General features: G+C 45.8%; 1 protein-coding gene across 1 annotated transcript in view; it reads left to right on the forward strand.

The window, feature by feature from the left end:
- Positions 1-21,103, forward strand: part of LOC130276918 (uncharacterized) — a 121,944-nt gene that overhangs the window by 53,907 nt on the left and 46,934 nt on the right. Inside the window, exon 3 of the mRNA XM_056526926.1 lies at positions 20,305-20,369. The gene's annotated coding sequence lies outside the window, so the exon portion shown is untranslated. The remainder of the gene's footprint in view (positions 1-20,304; positions 20,370-21,103) is intronic.

Raw genomic sequence — 21,103 nt, forward strand, 5'->3', positions numbered from 1 at the left:
GTCCTAGGAGAGAGTCTCCTAGGACTGTATCCACCTTTTCCAGCCCACCGGAGCACCTGAAAGCTGAACTCATTTATGCAGGATAAGTCATCAACTGCCGAGCCGAGAAGTTTGTGATGAACCGAGTCACTGTAACTTCGCTCATCTCTACTCCTCACCTTCAAAAAATCATAACACTTTAAATTTTCCACCTACAGACCCATATGAGGGCTTGTTTTTTGCACCATCAATTATACTTTGTAATCATTTCACCACAGAATCTACGGCGAAACCAGAAAAAAAAAATGTGTGGGGCTTAATTGAAAAAACAAACAAATAGCATTTTGTAAATTTTGGGGGCTTCCAATTCTACGCAGAGCACCTTTTTGTAAAAATTACACCGTATCCTAATTCTGTAGGTCCATACGAATAAAATGATACCCAACTTATATCGATTTGATTTTGTTTCAATTCTGTTAAACAATTATAACTTTATGCACAGAATTAGTAGGTTAAAAATTTCCTTTTCTGACCCCTATAACTTTTTTATTTTTCCGTGTACGGGGATGTGTGAGGGCTCATTTTTTGCACCATGTTCTGAAGTTTTCCCATTTTTGTTTTGATGGGACTTTTTGATCTGTTTTTATAAATTTTTTTTATGGTATACAAAGTGACCAAAAATACGCAATTTTGATATTCTTTACATAAATGCCATTGATCGTGCAGTTTAACGTTATATTTTATGGGTACGTACGTATTTTACACTGCGGATCTGCTGTCTTTACATGTGCCTGCTCTTAGCGGCAATGCGCCACTATGAGCATACACACTGCGATGTGCGAGTCACAATATACTCGCACATTGCGGGAGCTCTCTGCCAGGGAGACAGGGAGAGTGGCTGCGATGTGCGAGTACGCCGCGCACATCGCTGCAGTGTGTCTGCTCGTCACGGCGTATTGCCACTACGAGCAGGCACGTGTAAAGACAGCATAGAGCGGGGCCTTCACCAGCGGATCCACAGCGTAAAATACGCTGTAAATCTGCTCATGTGAACATAGACCCTTATAGTTCAGACATTTGCTCATGTGGTGATACCACATATGTTTATAAAAATAGTTGTAGATAGAAGTGACGGAGCGGCACTACTAACTTGATATGGTGTTAATCACAATGTACTTTAAAGGATACATATGGAGGTAGACTCCTGACAGGTCACCCAGTACGAAAAAGGAGCCACTGGCGGTGCTAGGTGAAAAGGTAAATACGTTCAGACAAATGCTTGTACCAAGAAACAATCCACACCTGCACTCACCGCTAGGGTACCTCAACTCCGGCTTGTCTCATCCGATTCCTCTTATCAAAGACCGGGCATCTCAGATGTAATGGCGCTCAGAAGAAGGCGACTGCCGGCGGTTTCACGCAATCATAATGCGCTTCATCCGGCCTTACTCACGTCATCGCGCCGTGCAACTTTAAGTAAAGCATAGCTGTGATCATGTGACCACCCATTACGTCAGCCACAAACCAGGTAAGGAAAAACTATAAATAATACTAACTCCCCACTACCAAATGTGCTTTAAAAACACTAGCGTTATTATAGTACTAACACTTTATAAAAATGGTGACAGATCTAATCTATCATTAAGCCCCATTGGGCCCTGCGCATCCAATGTTAAAATCCAATGTGCTTCTGCTCGCAAAAGGGCACGCCCCCTACCCTGTCTTCTCGGGCAGCTATCTATGTGCATCAACCCTCCAAACTTCAAATTGTCGCAAACTCCTTTGTGTACCTCCTTCATGTGTTCAACGAACCTAGGATCAGGTTCCTCAGGTTGAAAAGGAATAATAGTGATATTCATGACTTTGAAAAACAAGCTGAAGAACTGGCTTCTAGACTATCCAGAAGGGGTTATCCTGAGAAGGTAATCCGAAAAGGATATGAGAGAGCCTTCCCCTTCGACCGAAGAAAATTAATTTACAGAGAGAAACAGCACAAGATCGGTTTTCAGAAAGAGAATAAACGTTATGTATTTTCCTTCAAGAATGGTCCTATGAATGAAATAATAAGAGCAGCCATTTTAAATAATTGCCATTTATTGGCATCGGACTCTGATATAGCAGAAATAGTGAACAGAAAACCTATTGTTACTTTTAAAAAGAACCGAACTATCCAGGATATTATTAAGAGAAACAGAATAAAAAATACAGGAGAGAAAAAACGAGAGAACTGGCTGACTAAAAACTTCAATAAAAAATGTGGCTCTTGTACGTTCTGCAGATATAATATTAATTCCACAGGAGGTGTGCTAGGAGGAACCATGTATACTGTAAGGGAATTAATTACGTGTCGCAGCTCCTTTGTAGTCTACTTCTTATTATGTGAATGTTCAAGATTATATATAGGAAAAACGGAGCCCCAATTGAGAATACGAGTCCGAGAGCACCTATATTCTGTAAGAAAAGGAGGAGGACCTCATAGGTTCGTTGAACACATGAAGGAGGTACACAAAGGAGTTTGCGACAATTTGAAGTTTGGAGGGTTGATGCACATAGATAGCTGCCCGAGAAGACAGGGTAGGGGGCGTGCCCTTTTGCGAGCAGAAGCACATTGGATTTTAACATTGGATGCGCAGGGCCCAATGGGGCTTAATGATAGATTAGATCTGTCACCATTTTTATAAAGTGTTAGTACTATAATAACGCTAGTGTTTTTAAAGCACATTTGGTAGTGGGGAGTTAGTATTATTTATAGTTTTTCCTTACCTGGTTTGTGGCTGACGTAATGGGTGGTCACATGATCACAGCTATGCTTTACTTAAAGTTGCACGGCGCGATGACGTGAGTAAGGCCGGATGAAGCGCATTATGATTGCGTGAAACCGCCGGCAGTCGCCTTCTTCTGAGCGCCATTACATCTGAGATGCCCGGTCTTTGATAAGAGGAATCGGATGAGACAAGCCGGAGTTGCGGTACCCTAGCGGTGAGTGCAGGTGTGGATTGTTTCTTAGTACAACCACATATGTTTATTTTTATTATGTTTATATATTTTTTATATGGAATTTGGAAAAAGGGGGATGATTTAAACTTTTAATAAGGAAGGGGTTAATGTATGTTTTTATGAAACATTTTTTTTTGCCCAGTTAAAGGGGTATTCCAGGCAAAAAAAATTTTTTATATATATCAACTGGCTCCGGAAAGTTAAACAGATTTGTAAATTACTTCTATTAAAAAATCTTAATCCTTCCAATAGTTATTAGCTTCTGAAGTTTTCTGTCTAACTGCTCATTGATGATGTCACGTCCTGGGAGCTGTGCATGATGGGAAAATATCCCCATAGGGACTGCACAGCTCCTGAGAGCAGAGAGCAGTTAGACAGAAAACAACAACTCAACTTCAGAAGCTAAGAATTATTGGAAGGATTAAGATTTTTTAATCAAAGTAATTTACAAATCTGTTTAACATTCCGGAGCCAGTTGATATATAAAAAAAGTTTTGGCCTGGAATACCCCTTTAATGTTTGATAGGGAACTGCACTGAATATAAGTGACATGTCACTTCTTTTCCATGTGGATACATGTTCAAGCTGCCTTTAAAGTCAATGGGAGCTTCAGGGTCAAGCTCCCTCCAATGCATGCAGCTCCGAGAGATAATTTGCCCCTGCAGTGTTATAAATGTAGCATTGTTTAATCCCCCCCTACTTTTGTTCTGGCCACCAGTGTGACCAGTGGGAGGAAGGAGGATGAAACATGCAGCAAAAGGAAGGGGGGGGGGGGGACAGCAGAGGAAAAGAGGATAAGATATGCAGCTAAAGTGCCTGACAGCGGCAGGGAGGAGGAAACAGACGTGTGGCGGAAGTGCCCAACACAACGCTGCAGCTGGGAGGCAGCCATAAAGAACTCACACAGTTCACACAACTTAGATGCCTCCCCCCTGCAGGTAGGGGAAAGGGATAAGCAAAATCAGCCTGTAGGTTTTTTAAAAACAGTGTGCCTCCAGCTGTTGCAAACTACAACTCCCAGCATACCAGACAAATGAAGAGGAGCTGTTGCCAATCTCCAGAAAAATCGAATATCAATAAATAGCTTAGGGTGCCTTGATCACACAGCTTTTTACATTTTTTCATTCCTGACATATATGGGCTTATATCAGGGAATTAGTCAGATGATCCCCATAGCAAACCTCTTCTACTCTGTGCAGTTCCCGAGACAAGCAGAGATGTCAGCAGAGAGCACTGTTGCCAGACAGAAAAGAACAACTCAACTTCAGCAGCTGATAATTTATTGGAAGGATTAAGATTTTTTTTAAATAGAAGTAATTTACAAATCTGTTTAACTATCTGGAGCCAGTTGAGATATATAAGTTTTTTTCCTGGAATACCCCTTTAATTTTAACTCCTTAAGGACGCAGCCAATTTTATTTTTGCATGTTTTTTCCTCCTCGCCTTCTAAAAATCATAACTCTTTTTATATTTTCATCCACAGACCCATATGAGGGTTTGTTTTTTGCGTGACCAGTCCTTTGTAATGACATTACTCATTTTACCATAAAATGTATGGTGCAACCAAAAAAATTTTATGATTTGTGTGGGGAAATTAAAAAGAAAACCGCACTTTCGCAAATTTTGGAAGGTTTTGTTTTCACACTTTACTATAAAAATGACATTTTCTTTATGCTGTGGGTCAATACGATTAAAATTTATCCCATGATTAGATACTTTTCTATTATTGTACCTCTTAAATAAAATCTCAAACTCTTTAACCAAACAAGTATATTTAAAATCCCTTTATTTTGACGACATATAACTCTCAAATTTTTCCATATAAGCGGCTGTATGAGGGCTAATTTTTTGCGCCATGATCTGTACTTTTTATCAAAACCATAATTTGCATTTTATATGGGGGGGAATGTGATGTGACAAAAAAAAGCATTTTTTTTTACGTTTACGCCGTTCACCATACGGGATCATTAACATTATATTTTAATAGTTCAGACATTTATGCACGCGGTGATACCAAATATGTTTATTAAAAAAAATTCTAATCATCATCCTAACAGCACCACGTGATTGTCACCCATCTATAGGAACAGGAAGCACAGAAGAGGTTAAAAAGGCCCCCTCCTCGGATAACCCCTTAGTATTTCCTGTTCCTATAGGAAGCATGAGGTTTTACCTCCTGGTCCTAGGGCTGGTGATGGGATCAGCTGTTTTCTTTTGCCAGGCGGTGCAGGTCGGCGATTCTCGCGTCCCCCTCCTGCTGTCTCTGCTGCGGGTGGTTTAAAGGGGTAGTTTTTTTGTTTTGTTTTTAATCAACTGGTGCCAGAAATTTAAACAGATTTGTAAATTACTTCTATGAAAAAATGTTTAATCCTTCCAGTACTTATTAGCTGCTTAATACTACAGAACAAATTATTTTCACGAGCACAGTGCTCTCTGCTGACATCTCTGTCCATTTTAAGAACTGTCCAGAGTAGGTGAAAATCCCTATAGCAAACATATGCTGCTCTGGTCAGTTCCTAAAATGGACAGGGATGTCAGCAGAGAGCACTGTGTTCCAAAAAGAAAAGAATTTCCTCTGTTGTATTCAGCAGCTAATTAGTACGGGAAGGATTAAGATTTATTAATAGAAGTAATTTACAAATCTGCAAAACTTTAATGCACCAGTTGATTTAAAAAAAATTAAAAGTTTTCCACCGGAGTACCCCTTTAACCCCTTAAGGACTCAGCCCATTTGGGCCTTAACTCCTTAAGGACTCAGGGCATACCTGTACGTCCTGAGTCTGCTCCCGTTCTATAACGCGAGGCCACTAGCGGGTCGGGCCCGGCCGTTGACCCGTGGCTAATAGCACGCGGCACTGATCGCAGTGTCGCACGCTATTAACCCTTTAGACGCGCCGTTCTAAGTTGAACACCACGTCTAAAGTGAAAGTAAAACATTGCCAGTTAGCTCAGGGTGCTGTTCGGGATCCCAGACAGCTCTAGGACAGCAGGAGGGTCCCTTACCTTACCTCCTGTTGCCCTATCGCCGAATGACTGCTCAATGCCTTAGATTCAGGCATGAGCACTCAAGCGGCAGAATCATTGATCAATGGTTTCCTATGAGAAACCATTGATCAATGTAAAAGATCAGTGTGTGCAGTGTTTTATATCCCTCTGTGAGCTATAACATTGCAAAAACAAAGTAAATAAAGATCATTTAACCCCTTCCCTACTAAAAGTTTGAATCACCCCCCCCCCTTTCCCACTTAAAAAAAAACTGTGTAAATAAAAATAAACATGTGGTATCGCCGCATGCAAAAATGTCCGAATGATAAAAATATATCATTAATTAATAATCGCATGGTCAATGGCATACGCGCAAACAAATTTCAAAGTCCAAAATAGCGTATTTTTGGTCACATTTTATATAATGAATAAAAAGCGATCAATAAGTCCGATCAATATAAAAATGGTACCGCTAAAAACTTCAGATCATGGCGCAAAAAATTAGCCCTCATACTGCCCCATACATGGAAAAAAATAAAAAAGTTATAGGGGTCAGAAGATGACAATTTTAAACGTATAAATTTTCCTGCATGTAGCTATGATTTTTTTCAACAAAATCAAACCTAAATAAGTAGGGTATCATTTTAATCGTATGGACCTACAGAATAAAGAGAAGGTGTCATTTTTACCAAAAAAATTTACTGTGTAGAAACGGAAGCCCCCAAAAATTACAAAATGGCATTTTTTCTTCAATTTTGTCACACAATGATTTTTTTTCCATTTTGCCGTAGATTTTGGGATAAAATGACTAATGTCACTGCAAAGTAGAATTGGTGGCGCAAAAAATAAGCCACCATATGGATTTTTAGGTGCAAAATTGAAAGGGTTATGATTTTTTAACGGTAAGGAGGAAAAAACTAAAGTGCAAAAACGGAAAAACCCTGAGTCCTTAAGGGGTTAAGGACTCAGACAATTTTATTTTTATGTTTTCTCCTCCCTGCCTTCTAAAAATCATAACTCTTATATCTTCATCCACAGACTAGTATGTGGGCTTATTTTTTGCGCGACCCCGTTGTCCTTTGTAATGACATCACTCATTTTACCATAAAATGTATGGCGCAACCAAAAAATGCTATTTGTGTGGGGAAATTGATAAGAAAACCACAATTTTGCTAATTTTGGAAGGTTTTGTTTTCATGCTGTACACTTTTTGGTAAAATAGACCTGTTTTCTTTATTCTGTGGGTCAATACGATTAAAATGATACCCAAGAATACATACTTTTCTATTACTGTACCGCTAAAAAAAAATTGCAAACTTTTTAACCAAATTAGTGCGTTTAAAATCCCTCTATTTTACTGACCTATAACTATTTTTTTTTTCCATATAAGCGGCGGCATGAGGGCTCATTTTTTGCGCCGTGATCTGTAATTTTTTTTTTATACCACATTTGCATATATAAAACTTTTAATAAATTTTTTATCAATTTTTGGGGGGAATAAAATGTTATAATAAAGTAGCAATTTTGGACTTTTTTTTTTTTTACGTTCACGCCGTTCACCGTACACATGAACATTTATATTTTAATAGTTCGGATATTAATGCACGCGGCGATACCAAATATGATTATAAAAAAAAAAATTACAATCTTTGGGGGGAAAATGGGGGGAAAATTGACAATTAAAATTTTTATTGGGGAGGGGATTTTTCAATTTTTTTGTACTTTTATTTTTACACTTTAACCCCTTAAGGACCAAGGACGTACCGGTACATCCTGAGTCCTTTCCCTTTCTATAACGCGGGGCCACAACGTGGCCCTGCGTCATAGCGGGTCGGGCCCGGCCTCTAACAACGGCCGGGACCCGTGGCTAATTGCGCGTGGCAGTGATCGCGGTGCCGCGCGCTATTAACCCTTTAGACGCGGCATTCAAAGTTGAACGCTGCGTCTAAAGGGAAAGTGAAACCATGCCGGTTAGCTCAGGGAGCTGTTCGGGATCGCTGCGGCGAAATCGCGGCATCCCGAAAAGCTGTTAGACATGAGAAGGGTCTCCTACCTTGCCTCCTGGTGTCCGATCACCGAATGACTGCTCAATGCCTGAAATCCAGGCATGAGCAGTCAAGTGGCAGAATCATCGAACACTGGTTTCCTATGAGAAACCATTGATCAATGTAAAAGATCAGTGTGTGCAGTGTTATAGCCCCCTATGGGAGCTATAACACTGCAAAAAAAAAGTGAAAAAAAAGTGAATAAAGATCATTTAACACCTCCCCTATTAAAAGTTTGAATCACCCCCCTTTTCCCATTTAAAAAAAAAAGCAGTGTAAATAAAAATAAACATATGTGGTATCGCCGCATGCGGAAATGTCCGAATAATAAAAATATATTGTTAATTAAACCGCACGGTCAATGGCGTACGCGCAAAAAAATTCCAAAGTCCAAAATATTGTACTTTTGGTCACTTTTTTTATCATGATCAACAAGTCCGATCAATACAAAAAGGGTACCGCTAAAAACTTCAGATCACGGTGCAAAAAATGAGCCCTCATACCAACCCATATGCGGTAAAATAAAAAAGTTATAGGGGTCAGAAGATGACAATTTTAAACATATTGTCACGATGCCGGCTGGCGGGTAGTGGATCCTCTGTGCCAGAGAGGGATTGGCGTGGACCGTGCTAGTGGATCGGTTCTAAGTCACTACTGGTTTTCACCAGAGCCCGCCGCAAAGCGGGATGGTCTTGCTGCGGCGGTAGTGACCAGGTCGTATCCACTAGCAACGGCTCAACCTCTCTGGCTGCTGAAGATAGGCGCGGTACAAGGGAGTAGACAGAAGCAAGGTCGGACGTAGCAGAAGGTCGGGGCAGGCAGCAAGGATCGTAGTCAGGGGCAACGGCAGGAGGTCTGGAACACAGGCTAGGAACATACAAGGAACGCTTTCACTGGCACAATGGCAACAAGATCCGGCAGGGAAGTGCAGGGGAAGTGAGGTGATATAGGGAAGTGCACAGGTGAAGACACTAATTGGAATCACTGCGCCAATCAGCGGCGCAGTGGCCCTTTAAATCGCAAAGACCCGGCGCGCGCGCGCCGGGACAGGACCGATGGAGAGCGAGTCAGGTACGGGAGCCGGGGTGCGCATCGCGAGCGGGCGCTACCCGCATCGCGAATCGCATCCCGGCTGGAAGCAGAATCGCAGCGCCCCGGGTCAGTGGATCTGACCGGAGCGCTGCAGCGGAGAGAGTGTAGCGAGCGCTCCGGGGAGGAGCGGGGACCCGGAGCGCTCGGCGTAACAGTACCCCCCCCCTTGGGTCTCCCCCTCTTTTTAGGGCCTGAGAACCTGAGGAGCAGACTTTTATCTAGGATGTTGTCCTCAGGTTCCCAGGATCTCTCTTCAGGACCACAACCCTCCCAGTCCACTAGAAAAAAAGTTTTCCCTCTGACCTTTTTAGAGGCTAAGATCTCTTTGACAGAGAAGATGTCCGAGGAGCCGGAAACAGGAGTGGGAGGAACAGATTTGGGAGAAAAACGGTTGAGGATGAGTGGTTTAAGAAGAGAGACGTGAAAGGCATTAGGGATACGAAGAGAAGGAGGAAGAAGAAGTTTGTAAGAGACAGGATTAATTTGACACAAAATTTTGAAAGGACCAAGATAGCGTGGTCCCAACTTGTAGCTAGGGACACGGAAGCGGACATATTTAGCGGAGAGCCATACCTTGTCTCCAGGGGAAAAAACGGGAGGAGCTCTTCTTTTCTTATCCGCGAACCTCTTCATGCGTGATGAAGCCTGTAGGAGAGAATTTTGGGTCTCTCTCCATATAATGGAAAGGTCACGAGAAATTTCATCCACAGCGGGCAGACCAGAGGGCAAGGGGGTAGGGAGGGGGGGAAGAGGGTGACGGCCGTACACCACGAAAAATGGGGATTTGGAGGAAGATTCAGAGACTCTGAAGTTATACGAGAATTCGGCCCATGGAAGGAGATCTGCCCAGTCATCCTGGCGGGAGGAAACAAAATGTCGCAAATAATCACCCAAGACTTGGTTAATTCTTTCTACTTGTCCATTGGACTGGGGATGATATGCAGAAGAAAAATTTAATTTAATCTTGAGTTGTTTACAGAGAGCCCTCCAGAATTTAGACACGAATTGGACGCCTCTATCCGAGACGATCTGCGTAGGCAATCCGTGAAGACGAAAAATGTGTACAAAAAATTGTTTAGCCAACTGAGGCGCTGAAGGAAGACCAGGAAGAGGGATGAAATGTGCCATTTTGGAGAATCGATCAACGACCACCCAAATAACAGTGTTGCCACGGGAAGGGGGTAAATCAGTAATAAAATCCATACCAATCAGAGACCAAGGCTGTTCGGGGACAGGCAGGGGATGAAGAAAACCAGCGGGCTTCTGGCGAGGAGTCTTATCCCGGGCACAGATAGTGCAGGCTCGCACAAAGTCCACAACATCCGTCTCCAGAGTCGGCCACCAATAGAAGCGGGAGATGAGTTGCACAGATTTCTTGATGCCCACATGACCAGCGAGATGGGAGGAGTGACCCCATTTGAGGATTCCGAGGCGTTGGCGTGGAGAAACAAAGGTCTTTCCTGGAGGAGTTTGCCTGATGGAGGCTGGAGAAGTGGAGATCAGGCAGTCAGGTGGAATGATGTGTTGCGGAGAGAGTTCAACTTCTGAGGCATCCGAGGAACGAGAGAGAGCATCGGCCCTAATGTTCTTATCGGCAGGACGAAAGTGAATCTCAAAATTAAATCGGGCAAAGAACAGAGACCACCGGGCCTGGCGAGGATTCAGCCGTTGGGCAGACTGGAGGTAGGAGAGGTTCTTGTGGTCGGTGTAAATAATAACTGGAAATCTTGATCCCTCCAGCAGATGCCTCCATTCCTCAAGTGCTAATTTAATGGCTAGAAGCTCTCGATCCCCGATGGAGTAGTTCCTCTCCGCCGGAGAGAAGGTCCTAGAAAAAAAACCACAAGTGACAGCATGCCCGGAAGAATTTTTTTGTAAAAGAACAGCTCCAGCTCCCACTGAGGAGGCATCAACCTCCAATAGGAAGGGTTTGGAAGGGTCAGGTCTGGAGAGCACGGGAGCCGAAGAAAAGGCAGACTTGAGTCGTTTAAAGGCGTCTTCCGCTTGAGGAGGCCACGACTTGGGATCGGCATTTTTTTTGGTTAAAGCCACGATAGGAGCCACAACGGTAGAAAAATGTGGAATAAATTGCCTGTAATAATTGGCGAACCCCAAAAAGCGTTGGATAGCACGGAGTCCGGAGGGGCGTGGCCAATCTAAGACGGCAGAGAGTTTGTCTGGATCCATTTGTAGTCCCTGGCCAGAGACCAAATATCCTAGAAAAGGAAGAGATTGGCATTCAAACAGACATTTCTCAATTTTGGCATAGAGTTGATTGTCACGAAGTCTCTGAAGAACCATACGGACATGCTGGCGGTGTTCTTCTAGATTGGCAGAGAAAATTAGGATATCGTCCAGATATACAACAACACAGGAGTATAGCAGATCACGAAAAATTTCATTGACAAAGTCTTGGAAGACAGCAGGGGCGTTGCACAGGCCAAAGGGCATGACCAGATACTCAAAGTGTCCATCTCTGGTGTTAAACGCCGTTTTCCACTCATCCCCCTCTCTGATGCGGATGAGGTTATAGGCGCCTCTTAAGTCCAATTTAGTAAAGATGTGGGCACCTTGGAGGCGATCAAAAAGTTCAGAGATGAGGGGTAGGGGGTAGCGGTTCTTAACCGTGATTTTATTAAGACCGCGGTAGTCAATGCAAGGACGTAGGGAGCCATCTTTTTTGGACACAAAGAAAAATCCAGCTCCGGCAGGAGAGGAGGATTTACGGATAAAGCCCTTTTTTAAATTTTCCTGGACATACTCAGACATGGCAAGAGTCTCTGGGGCAGAGAGAGGATAAATTCTGCCCCGGGGTGGAGTAGTACCCGGGAGGAGGTCGATAGGGCAATCATAAGGCCTGTGAGGAGGTAGAGTCTCAGCTTGTTTTTTGCAGAAAACATCCGCGAAGTCCATATAGGCCTTAGGGAGACCGGTTACTGAGGGAACCACAGAGTCACGGCAAGGGTTACTGGGAACCGGTCTTAGACAGTCCTTGGAACAAGAGGGCCCCCAACTCTTGATCTCCCCAGTGGACCAATCCAGGGTTGGGGAATGAAGTTGAAGCCAGGGAATTCCAAGGAGAATTTCCGAGGTGCAATTGGGGAGGACCAAAAGTTCAATCCTCTCGTGATGAGATCCGATGCTCATTAGAAGGGGCTCCGTGCGGAAGCGTATGGTACAGTCCAATCTTTCATTGTTTACACAATTGATGTAAAGGGGTCTGGCGAGACTGGTCACTGGGATGTTGAACCTGTTGACGAGAGAGGCCAAAATAAAATTTCCTGCAGATCCAGAGTCCAAGAAGGCCACGGTAGAGAAGGAGAAGGCAGAGGCAGACATCCGCACAGGCACAGTAAGACGTGGAGAAGCAGAGTAGACATCAAGGACTGTCTCACCTTTGTGCGGAGTCAGCGTACGTCTTTCCAGGCGGGGAGGACGGATAGGACAATCCCTCAGGAAGTGTTCGGTACTAGCACAGTACAGGCAGAGGTTCTCCATGCGGCGTCGTGTCCTCTCTTGAGGTGTCAGGCGAGACCGGTCGACCTGCATAGCCTCCACGGCGGGAGGCACAGGAACAGATTGCAGGGGACCAGAGGAGAGAGGAGCCGAGGAGAAGAAACGCCTCGTGCGAACAGAGTCCATATCTTGGCGGAGCTCCTGACGCCTTTCGGAAAAACGCATGTCAATGCGAGTGGCTAGGTGAATAAGTTCATGTAGATTAGCAGGAATTTCTCGTGCGGCCAGAACATCTTTAATGTTGCTGGATAGGCCTTTTTTAAAGGTCGCGCAGAGGGCCTCATTATTCCAGGACAATTCTGAAGCAAGAGTACGGAATTGTACGGCATACTCGCCAACGGAAGAATTACCCTGGACCAGGTTCAACAGGGCAGTCTCAGCAGAAGAGGCTCGGGCAGGTTCCTCAAAGACACTTCGGATTTCCGAGAAGAAGGAGTGTACAGAGGCAGTGACGGGGTCATTGCGGTCCCAGAGCGGTGTGGCCCATGACAGGGCTTTTCCGGATAGAAGGCTGACTACGAAAGCCACCTTAGACCTTTCAGTGGGAAACAGGTCCGACATCATCTCCAGATGCAGGGAACATTGGGAAAGAAAGCCACGGCAAAACTTAGAGTCCCCATCAAATTTATCCGGCAAGGATAGGCGTAGCCCAGGAGCGGCCACTCGCTGCGGAGGAGGTGCAGGAGCAGGCGGAGGAGATGACTGCTGAAGCTGTGGTAGTAACTGTTGTAGCATAACGGTCAGTTGAGACAGCTGTTGGCCTTGTTGCGCTATCTGTTGTGACTGCTGGGCGACCACCGTGGTGAGGTCAGCGACAACTGGCAGAGGAACTTCAGCGGGATCCATGGCCGGATCTACTGTCACGATGCCGGCTGGCGGGTAGTGGATCCTCTGTGCCAGAGAGGGATTGGCGTGGACCGTGCTAGTGGATCGGTTCTAAGTCACTACTGGTTTTCACCAGAGCCCGCCGCAAAGCGGGATGGTCTTGCTGCGGCGGTAGTGACCAGGTCGTATCCACTAGCAACGGCTCAACCTCTCTGGCTGCTGAAGATAGGCGCGGTACAAGGGAGTAGACAGAAGCAAGGTCGGACGTAGCAGAAGGTCGGGGCAGGCAGCAAGGATCGTAGTCAGGGGCAACGGCAGGAGGTCTGGAACACAGGCTAGGAACATACAAGGAACGCTTTCACTGGCACAATGGCAACAAGATCCGGCAGGGAAGTGCAGGGGAAGTGAGGTGATATAGGGAAGTGCACAGGTGAAGACACTAATTGGAATCACTGCGCCAATCAGCGGCGCAGTGGCCCTTTAAATCGCAAAGACCCGGCGCGCGCGCGCCCTAGGGAGCGGGGCCGCGCGCGCCGGGACAGGACCGAGGGAGAGCGAGTCAGGTACGGGAGCCGGGGTGCGCATCGCGAGCGGGCGCTACCCGCATCGCGAATCGCATCCCGGCTGGAAGCAGAATCGCAGCGCCCCGGGTCAGTGGATCTGACCGGAGCGCTGCAGCGGAGAGAGTGTAGCGAGCGCTCCGGGGAGGAGCGGGGACCCGGAGCGCTCGGCGTAACACATATAAATTTTCCTGCATGTAGTTATGATTTTTTTCAGAAGTACAACAAAATCAAACTGATATAAGTAGGGTATCATTTTAATTGTATGGACCTACAGAATAAAGAGTGTGTAATTTTTACCGAAAAATTGACTTCGTAGAAACAGAAGCCCCCAAAAGTTACAAAATGGCGGGGTTTTTTTTCAATTTTGTCTCACAATAATTTTTTATTTTGTTTTTGACGTCGATTTTTGGGTAAAATGACTGATGTCACTGCAAAGTAGAATTGGTGGCGCAAAAAATAAGCCATAATATGGATTTTTAGGTGCAAAATTGAAAGGGTTATGATTTTTTAAAGGTAAGGAGGAAAAAAAGAAAGTGCAAAAATGGAAAACCCCCTAGTCCTTAAGGGGTTAATAGTCCCCATAGGGAACTATTTATAGCAATCATTTGCTTGCTAACACTGTTCAGTGCTATGCATAGGGCATAGCACTGATCAGTGTTATTGGCTATCTTCTGCTCTGGTCTGCTCGATCTCGGACCATAGCAGGAGATGCCAGGAGACGGACAGAGGCAGGTGAGGGGACCTCCGTCTGCCATTACAGATGATTGGATCTCCGCGGCAACGCTGCGGGCGATCATGAATTTTTCTGACCGCACTCCCGCAGATGCCGTGATCTGTATTGATGAGGGGTTAATGGCAGACATCTGTACGATCGCGGATGTCGGCCATTACTGGTGGGTCCCTGGGTGCTATCAGCAGCCGGCAACGGCCGCACATTACCCAAGCATCGCTCTGATGCTCAAGGTGATGTGCAGGACATAATTGTACGTCCTGGTGCGTTAAGTACCAACTCACCAGGACGTACATTTAAGTCCTGCGTAGTTAATGGGTTAATATTGTAATGTGCCTCCCGGACCTATGTCTTCCTGCCTCGGCGCTCCGGGAGTTGAAGCGGCATGGTTAGGTGGTATGCAGGGGTCTCGGGCGCATGCACGTGCTTCTCCTGACTTCTTCCAGCCTCTTTTGCATCCCAGGAGCTGCGTGTGATGTCAGAGTCGCGCAAGGCAGGACCTATGGACTGGGAGGCCGTCACGCCCCCTCCCATAGACTTGCATAGGGGGGGAGCTGGGAGACGTCACATGGGGGTGGAGTCGTGACATCACGATACTCCGGCCCCGTGGTCCCCACCCGGCTGTTTGTGAGCTGGCACCGCGGCGTGCAGCTCAAACAGGTCCCCAGCGGTGGGACCCCATGGTGAGACATCTTATCCCCTATCCTTTGGATAGGGGATAAGATGTCTCGGGGCCAGAGTACCCCTTTAACCCCTTAAGGACTCAGGGTTTTTCCGTTTTTTCATTTGACATTTTTCCTCCTTACCTTTAAAAAATCATAACTCTTTCAGTTTTTCACCTAAAATTGTATGTGACAGCTTATTTTTTGCCCCACCAATTCTACTTTGTAATGACATCAGTCATTTTACCCAATAATGTTCAGCGAAACGGGAAAAAAAAAATCATTGTGCGACAAAATTGAAGAAAAAACTAAATTTTGTCACTTTTTGGGGCTTCCGTTTTTACGCAGTACATTTTTCGGTAAAAATAACACCTTATCTTTATTTTGTAGGTCCATACGGTTAAAATGATACCCTACTTGTATACTTTTGATTTTGTCGTACTTCTGAAAAAAAGCATAACTAGAAGCAGTAAAATGTATATGTTAAAAATTGTCATTTTCTGACCCCTATAACTTTTTTATTTTTATGGGGACGGGACGGTGTGAGGGCTCATTTTTTGCGCCGTGATCTGAAGTTTTTATCGGTACCATTTTTGTTTTGATCGGACTTTTTGATCACTTTTTATGAATTTTTTTATGGTTTGAAATGTGACCAAAAATACGCTATTTTCGACTTTGGAATTTTTTTGCGCGTACGCCATTGACCGTACGGTTTATTTAATGATATAGTTTTATAGTTTGGACATTTACGCACGCGGCGATACCACATATGTTTATATTTATTTTTATTTACATGTTAAATTTTTTATTATGGGAAAAACTTTTATGTTTTGAACTTTTGTTCAGGAAAGGGTTAATACATATTTTTTACCTTTTTTGTACACAATTTTTTTTTGCAGTGTTAAAGCCCTCATAGAGGGCTATAGCACTGCACACTTTGATTCATTGCACAGATCCCTGCCATGGGTTACCATGGCAGCGATCAGTGTTATCGGCACTTGACTGCTCCTGCCTGGATCTCGGGCACGGAGCAGCCATTTGGGGATCGGACGCAGAGGAGGCAGGTAAGAGCCCTCCCGGTGTCCTGCTCACTGGTCAGGACGCCGCGATTTCAATGCGGCGGTCCCGAACAGCCCGACTGACTAGCCCGGATAGTTTCACTTTCACTTTAGAAGCGGCCGCCGCTTCTGAAGGGTTAATACCGCACATCGCCGCGATCGGCGATGTGTGGTATTAGCCGCGGGTCTCGGCACGGTATGATGCGGGATCACGGTGCGACCCCGCGCCATATCGCGGGAGCCGGCGCAGGATGTAAATATACGTCCTGCGTCGTTAAGGGGTTAACATTTGGTGTCAGAAGTGGGATTTGATCCCTGAACCACACTCAAGGGAAGAGCCAAGTCTGATGGACCGAAACCCCCGGCCATCCAGGGCGACCCAGAACTGTCCAAAAACTAGGAGCCTAATCTCCACAAGAACATGGTACGTCTGCTGATTTCTTTATGAATCTGTAGCTTATCTGTGTCCTTTGGGCAGTTTTGTGGGAGCCTGGGAGACAGCTTTTGTCGACCCTCTAGGACTAGCCCTTAGCGACAGGGAATCTCCCCGCTTTGTGGTCTCAATTTCACAGAGGAGTTTTAGTCCCAGGTGACTGACTGCTGCTGCTTAAATCTAAGTCCACAGTTTAGCAAATCGGGAGAGGTTGTGAGAGAACCAGTAAAATGTTCTTTTTGCCAACATTAACATTGAAAATGCACTTCTTAATAAGATTTCTGTTTGAGTTTTGAGCTTCAAGAAATCTAGTAGACATTTTCGATTCGGAAAAATGTTTTGCTTGGATTTTGATTTTTGAATATACTCAGTGGATACAGTCAAGGGAATTAAAAGTGCTGTAGATTAAAAAAAATATATTTTTTTTAAATCTCTGTATGTGTTGAGTGATCTGTATCCCTGATATCTTTTGTGAATCCGTACTTCTGATAGCTTTTAGAGCTAACTCTGACATCTTTTTGTATTGTATCAGTCAAGTAGCTTTTGTGGGTATCGTACGGCTGGTAACTTTTGTGGTGTATAAAAATTATCTGATATCAGTTGTGATGTACCAGTCCAGTATCTGAGGATAACTTTTGCGTTAATCGTACTGCTGGTAATGTTTGCGGTGTATTGTACCAGATTGTCTGATTATATTACAGGAGTAACAAGAGAAGAAGTTTGACCAAGAAAAATAATATAAAATAAGATAACAATTGATAAATATTACCTAAGTAGTTAATATCAGCTAATGGTTTATTGGATTATAAACAATGCACATTGAAAGGGATTTTTCCCTTTTTTTTTTATAGCTCTGTATATATATATTCATTCTTTTTTACATTTTTGGTGAGAATTTGGGCCCTGTGTGTTGTACCTTGAGTAGTTTTAACCCCTTAAGGACCGGGGTTTTTTCCGTTTTTGCATTTTCGTTTTTTGCTCCTTGCCTTTAAAAAATCATAACTCGGGGGCGTGGCTAGCCATGTGAGTGAGCGGACGTGGGACTGCAGAGCTCCGTCTACACGGCACTTTACCGGGTGATTTACTCCACTTCCATGGGCACAAGGAGATCGGGGAGGCAGAGAAAGAAGCAGGGACCACCGCAGCAGCAGACGGTCCCCATTTCAAACTTTTTTGCACCGCTGCAGGAGCTGGAGGAGAGGCGGAACCAGATGGCCGGGCTCTCCAAGATGGCGCGGCCACCACAGGAGGAGAGCGCGTCCGCCCCACCTCCCGCTCAGTCCGCACAACGAAGGGAGATTGGAGCAGCCGCAGGACCGACGAAGCAACCTCTACCGGCACTAATGAACCTCCCGACGAGAGGAGCGGACAAGCAGGGGTCCCTACCAGCACCCAGCGAGGAGGCGGCTTCTCCGGGACTCTCCCCTCTGAGGCTACAGGCGAGTCGCGCACGGGGAGCACATGGCAGCCTTGATGTGAAAGGCCGGGATCACGCACAGACCCTGCGATCCTCCTCTGCAGCTGCTGAAGTGAGGGACTTGGCGGTCAGCAACGGTATGTCGGGATGGGATGAGTCCCAGGGGCACCCGTGCAGTCACTCACCACCATTGCCTAACAACCCTACTCCTCCACCACCATGCCCGGGAGGGGCCCCATCCCCCTCACAAAGCATTCCCTCCATATTCCGGAGTCCCCCGACCTCTCCTGGACTATGTCACTCCTCATCTGAGGGTGAGTTGGCAATTGAGAATCTGACCCCTGTCCTGTTGCATGGGGGGTCGGCTCTTGCGCCCCCCCCCAACCATCACAAGCTCCTGGAACCTCGAGAAACGTACAGTCACCTGACCCCTCACACCCACTGGCCATGGATGCACAGGGAACTAATGCACGTTTAACAGATGGGAACACCTTGAGGAGCTCTCCCTACTTACAGCCCCTGCAACAACTATCGGCCCCTGCAACTCCACATGCTGCTGCAGGCTTGCACTCTGCTGACCTGCCTCCCCCTGCACTAGCTGTGGCCCTGCTGAAGGGGCACCCAGAACTTCAGGCACTATTGTCCCTTTTACCGACTAAGGCAGATATGTCAGCCATGGCTCTAGACCTGAAATATGCATGGCGCCAGGACCTGCAACCAGTTAAGAAAGATGTCTCTGCATTACAGACTAGGGTGTCTGCTCTGGAGGACTTTCAATCATCTGTGCTGGAGACCATTAAGGATATGCAATCTGTTGTGCACAATCATGGCACTACTCAGCTAGCACTCACGGACCATCTCGACGACATTGAGAACCGTAACCGTCGCAATAATGTGCGACTGAGGGGGCTGCCTGAGGCCACCAGGACTCCGGACTTGCTGCACACTGTGGTGGGGATATTTAATATGATTCTAGATCGGCCGCCGGACTCTCCCATCGAAATTGACAGGGTCCATAGGGCGCTTAGAGCCCCCAGCACTGACCCGTCCCGTCCACGTGATGTTATCTGCAGGATTCACAAGTACACCCTGAAAGAACAAATCATGCAGAGAATACGCCAAAAAGGCGAAGTGGACTTTGACGGAGCTAGACTTCAAATCTACCCTGACCTGTCTAGGCGCACCCTGAGACAGAGAGCCCTTCTGAAACCCCTACTGCGTATGCTACAGGACCGGCAAATTACTTACCACTGGGGATTCCCTTTCGCTTTGCATGTGACTTCAGGAGACATAACAGCGAGTATGAAAACGCCAGGAGACCTTCCCCAGTTTCTGGAACTCTTGGGGCTTCCACACCTGACCCTACCTGACTGGACTGCATTCCTACAAGACCCTTATGCTGCCCCCCCCAATATGGGGGCTTCCCAGAGATCTGCTGCCAGACGACCTCACCCGGATTGGCCGATGCCGCAGCGTCAACGCAGACAGCGTTACAGAACGGATGGTCCCTCTCATGAGACTTGATGAACTGGCTCCAACAAATGTGCTCAGTAGTCTTGTATGGTTCTGATGTTATGTACCGCGGTTTGATCTCACCCACGATCTCCATCTTCTAGCAGCTCACATACAACTTAGAATTGTACCCCTGTACACTAGTATTCCAGTAGCATTCCCCGGTAATCATTTACTCGCCCGATCCTGTATGTAGATCGGCCTTTCATAGTTAGCCAGCCGTGGACGGACTCTCGGAGTCTCTGTCATACTTGATAGAAATAACTGTTAGTGTACCTACACATAGTGGCCTTAGTTCCTCTCAACTCCACTCACTCACTTCCTCCCCCAATTAGGGCGGGTGTACGCAAGTGCTCCCAGTGTGCAGAGGTTTTATCTGCAATTAGTATCCCCTTGCAAGATTACTTGCTTTTTTCTTTGAGACTCCCTTGTTATCAGTTTCTAACTGTTCCTTTTGTTTTTATTTACCTCTTTTTTGTATTTGTTGTAGAACTCTCCGGTCGTTTGTTACCTGAACTCGGCTGACCACCGCCTCCGTCACCTGACCACGCCTCTGTGAGTATGGCTGTTGTTAAACTAGCAACATTGAATGTACAGGGTTTTAATGTCCCTGAAAAGAGATCCAACATACTATACCACATGCACAAGAAGAAGGTCCAGATATTGTGCCTGCAAGAGACACATTTTAAGGAGGGACATATCCCAACGTCCCTTAGCCGTTACTACCCTACTTGGGTTCACAGCCCCAACCCCGATTCACGTTCCAAAGGAGTGTCTATTGGGTTCCACAGGTCGATTCCCTTTATAATCTCTGAGGTCCGTTCCGACCCGGCAGCACGTTACCTATTTGTAAAGGATAAGGTTATGGACCAAGTGCTGACTGTAGCGACCATATACTCACCGAATTCTGCTCAAATTGTGTTCCTGACCCGGGTACTAGAAGACTTAACTGACTTCGCTCAGGGCATGTTGTTACTCAGTGGCGACTTTAACGTCCCCTTGCAACCCCTGCTGGATGCGTCCACGCGGCGCACATCTGTGTCCTACCGCCAGTTGAGTAAACTTCGTCGTCTTCTACACACAGTTGTGCGACGTGTGGCGCCTCCAGCACCCGGACGAGAGGGACTACACCCATTACTCTAACCCACACGGGACATACAGTAGGTTGGACTATGTATTTTTACCCCATTACTATTTGACCCGCCTCTCCTCAACACACATAGGGAATTTCTTTCTTTCTGATCATGCACCGGTATTTTGCACGTTTCACATCCCTAACCTTGACACAT

Source organism: Hyla sarda, chromosome 6, assembly GCF_029499605.1.
Source record: "Hyla sarda isolate aHylSar1 chromosome 6, aHylSar1.hap1, whole genome shotgun sequence".
NCBI lineage: Eukaryota > Metazoa > Chordata > Amphibia > Anura > Hylidae > Hyla > Hyla sarda.